This window comes from Myotis daubentonii, chromosome X (assembly GCF_963259705.1).
Source record: "Myotis daubentonii chromosome X, mMyoDau2.1, whole genome shotgun sequence".
In the NCBI taxonomy this organism is placed as follows: domain Eukaryota; kingdom Metazoa; phylum Chordata; class Mammalia; order Chiroptera; family Vespertilionidae; genus Myotis; species Myotis daubentonii.
In genome coordinates, this window is record NC_081861.1 from 91,510,855 (window position 1) to 91,514,045 (window position 3,191).

The window sequence follows — 3,191 nt, forward strand, 5'->3', positions numbered from 1 at the left end:
GGGTGTGTTTTGCTTCCTTGTCTTCTAATTCACTAATTCGGTCCTCCGCTTCTCCTAGTCTACTGTTGATACTTTCAATGGAGTTTTTCATTGCAGCGATATCACTCTTCATTTCTTCTTGGGTCTTACTTCAGTTGTTGATTTTTTCATCTGTTTCTTCTAGCTTCTTCCATATGTTATCGATTTTTTAATCTGTTTCTTCTCGCTTCTTGCAGAGGTTGTCGATTTTTTCCTCCATCCGGTTTATGCACTCTAGGACCCTTATTCTGAATTCTTTATCTGTCATGTTGCATGCCTCTGTATTACTTAGCTGCTTTTCTGGAGAGTCCTCCTTCTCTTTCCTTTGGGGGTTTCTTTGTCTACCCATGTTTGATCTCACTGACATATCTAGATGTTGAGTCGTTCAGTGGTTGCTCCCTGGGTGGCAGTGACTCCTTGGTCTGTGGTTGCTCTTCGGGCGGTTGTGGTAGCTGCTGCTCTTCAGTTGGCAGCAGCTCCTCTGGTGGGTGCTGTTCACAGCTGTGGTGGCTCTTCTGGCTGGTGGGGCGAGGTTTCACGTACAGCTGCTGTTCCTCAGCAGAGGATGTGGTGCTCAGGAGGTTGCTGTTGCTTGGATCTGCTGCATTGATTTAAAGGAACAAAATACAACACAACAAGGCACCACGTACCAGGCACTATACACAAATATATTCACGATATTAATAACTCCAAATAAAGGTGACCACCTGAATTAAGAGAATTAGGGGATAAGGAAGAAGGAAGAGAAAAAGATAAAAGAAAAGAAAAGTAGGGACCAAAAAAAGGAGTGCAAAAATGAAATCGGGAAAAAGGAGGGGAAAAATAAAAGCGAGAAAAGAAAAGAGAAAAAAAAAAAGAGCGAAAAGAGAGAATGAAGTGGAAGAGGGGAAGAGACTTTTTATATGAGGAGAATACTCCTATAGAACAGCCATTAATCCCAACAGATTCCAGCAACAGCTCCCTGGATATGAATGCAAACTAGAAACAACCAATAATATAACAATGAAAATAGAATGGAGAACACTAATCCCAAAATAAAATAAAGAGAAAATAAAATGGCACTTTAAAAAATGGTAAAATGGTAGCAGTAATAATACTGGTTAAAAAATAAGAAGGTAGTAATTAAAAGGGTAAAATCAGGTGATGGAAAAAGAGAAAAAAAAAAGAACAGAAAAAAAAATAAAAAAATTGATTTCTTAGTTAAAAAGTGAAAAAAGAAAAAAAAATGCAGTAGTGAAGGTCCTTCGGTTCTTCTATTCTTCAGTGTGGCTCGCCTTAGACCTTCCAGGCATTCAGGAGAGTGTTGAGTTTCCCTGCAATATACTGTTCCTCTGTGTTGTGAACCACAGTCCTTATTTTAAAGCATGCCGCATTTATTTCCCAGACTGCCTTATTTTGTGTTTAGCAAAGAGTCAGTTTGTGGGTCAGCCTCTGGGTGGCAGTGTTCTGGGGTTGGCCTCTGAGGCTATAGGGCCTCTCTGTCCAGTGGAAGTTCACTGCCCAGAGCTGACTGCGTAATAGTTAGTTACCGGCGCTATGTTGTTGCTGGGATTGAAAATCCCTCTATAGGCCAGACCCTGTTAACTCCCAGGGACTGATAAGGTTATTTTAATTCTTGATCTCCTACAGGGTGGAATCTGGGTGTGGCTGTGCTCCTTGCCTGGGGGCCGGGGGGAGGAGCCTCACTCTCTTGAGAGAATTGCTGCCCCAGTCTTGGGCTCAGGGGTGTCTCAGCACTCAATTCGCTGCCACCTCTCCCGGCTCCCCCTCTCTCCCCAGTCTCTCCCCAGATTCCACTCCTCCGCACACTCTCCCTCTCTTCAGCACAGGTGAGTGTCTGTATCCGAAATGTCCCATGAACAGGAATCAGTGAAAACAGACAAACAAACGCCGGCCGCGGAAACGGGGAAGGCTTGGTTTCTGTAAGCTTCTTCTCTTACCGGGACTGTATGGTCAGGTCAGCTCTTCAGGCTGCCCCCTTTAGGCTCAGTCCTCCGCGGTCACAGAACCCAGCTCTCAATTTCCCTGGCGGCGCCAGGAATCCCGCGGTTCTCTTTTCCCCCCCATCAGGGGCTGTGCCTGTCCCAGGGGACGCGGCTGTCTGCCACTCGGTCTCCCTCCGACTCTCTGGGCTCAGAGGTCTGGCAAACTTTCCTGCCCAAATCCCTGGGTTTTTTTACCTTTCCAGGGGAGTTCTGCTCTTCCCGGCTGCAAACGCTCTCACCAGCTGAGCAATTTCGCCAATTCGGTGTGGGTGTTACTAGTTTCAGCTGTTCATTCCATTTGCTCCGGGACACGACCTGGGACGCGCGTCTGCCTATATCGCCGCCATCTTGGTTCCAGCTCCTGTTTTTTCTTCTTAGTTACCACATTCAAGTGAAATAATACAGTATATGTCATTCTTTGACATATTTCATTTAGCATAGTGCCTTCAAGGTCCATCTATGTTGTCACAAATGGCAAAATCATTTTATGACTGAATAATATTCAGAGTAAGTGTATGTGCCATTTTCTTTATTTATTTATCCATTAGTGGACTTTTAGGTTGCTTCCATGTCTTGGCTATTGTAAATAATGCTGCACTGACTGTGGAGCTACATATTTTTTTTATCAGTGAAAAATTATCTTTTATTGTCATTGTCTCATAAAAGGATGAGTGATATTATTTTATTTATTTATTTATTTATTTATTTATTTATTTATGTCTTAACTGTTGAAAATTATAGAGCTATCCCACTGAAGTTCCTTAGTCTGTTCCAAGCATGTATGTATCTGCATCTATTTTGTTCATCAGTTTATTTATTGCCTTTTTTTTATGTCAAATTCAAAAAAATTATTGTTAAGGAGCTCACTGTCTTCTTTTTTTAGGTCTTACATTCATATATTTATCCATTTTGAGTTAATTTTCATGTATGGTGTAAGGTAGTGGTCCAGTTTCATTCTTTTGCATATGGCTCTCCAGTTTTTCCAACTTTATTTACTATACTAGAGGCCCGGTGCATGAAATTCGTGCACTGGGAGGATGTCCTTCAGCCCAGCCTCTACCCTCTCCAATCTGGGACCCCTCTGGAAATGTCTGACTGCCGGTTTAGGTCCAATCCCACAGTCGGATACCCCTCTAACAATCCGGGACTGCTGGCTCCTAACCACTCGCCTGCCTGTCAGCCTAATTG